Raw genomic sequence first — 1,334 nt, 5'->3', positions numbered from 1 at the left:
GCATTGACCATCTTTTAGGAAATGGAAATGCGCAGTATAAATGCTATTTATTATTATTATAATTATAAAATGTAGAAAAAAAAGAGAAAGAATTATCCTGGCCAATACGTTTTCCTTTCTGTGTAATTGTGTGTTTATGTGTGTCTGGGTGCGCGCGCGCGCGCGCGCGTGTGTGTGTATGTGTGTGTGTGTGTGTGTATCCTAGTATGCATGTATGTGTGCGTATGTGTGTATGTATATGTGCGTATGTGTGTGTTCGTGTGTGTGTATTTGAGTGTGTTTGTGGGTGAGTTCTAAAGTGAATATCCTAGTATGCATACATGTGGGAGTGTGTGTGTGTGTGTGTGTGTGTGTGTGTGTGTGTGTGTGTGTGTGTGTGTGCGCGCGCGCACGTGTGTAAGTGTACATGTTTGGTGTGCATAGGTGAATATCCTTGTATGCATCTATGGGGGCTCTCGAAGTCTAGAGGTTAGTGTTCGCCTCTCTTTCTTTAGGTCGTGGGTTCGAATCCGAATAGCGACGGTGAATTTTCTACTCTAAAATGTTCTCCTTTCACCTCATTTCCTGCTCTCAAACAATGTTTTGTCTTCTGCTTTCGTCTCCACTTTCTCCCCCACCCGCTCACCTCCTTGGCCTCCTCCTCTGGGATTCTGACTCTTTCTACTGCTACTCCTTGGCTCCTTCTTACTGCTGTCTTTCAGCCACACCCCTGATCTTATGAAGATCTGCACCCAGGCTAGCCTTCTCGGACAAAGGTGAAAAATCTCGACCGTCCCGTATGCAAGTTGCGCACGTTAAAGATCCCTTGGAAACCCAAACTCTGCAGGCTCGGCCGCCACCCGGGCGGTGCAAAATTCAAAATTTCCCATCAACTGAAAAAGTTAACCTCTAGGCCTACCCGTGATTAAATTCAAAATTTCCTACCAACTGAAAATGTTAATGTGTCCCGCGCGCTCATATGGCCGTATACATTTGCGAGCGCCATAAAACACTTCCAAAAAAAAGAAAAAGAAAAAAAGGAAAGAAAAACGCATTTGTGTGTGCGTATGTGTGTTTGTGTCTGTGTATGTGCTTATGTGTGTGTTTGGGGAAGGGGTGGGGGGTGGGGAGCTAAGTGTATATCGAGTATGCCTGCATGTGTACGTATGTGTCTGTGCACATGTGTGTGTCTGTGTGTGTGTGTGTGTGTGTGTGTGTGTGTGTGTGTGTGTGTGTCTGTGTGTGTACGGGGGTGAGGGGTCAGTGCGAGCTGATGGGTGTGGTCGTGCCTGTGTCTGTGTGTATGTATCTGTGCGTGTGTACGTACTACCTGTGTGCGCATGTACATGTATTGC

The sequence above is a fragment of the Aplysia californica genome, unplaced genomic scaffold (assembly GCF_000002075.1).
Source record: "Aplysia californica isolate F4 #8 unplaced genomic scaffold, AplCal3.0 scaffold00249, whole genome shotgun sequence".
Taxonomy (NCBI): Eukaryota; Metazoa; Mollusca; class Gastropoda; order Aplysiida; family Aplysiidae; genus Aplysia; species Aplysia californica.
The sequence above is the reverse complement of the archived record's forward strand: the minus strand, read 5'-3'. Positions refer to the sequence as shown.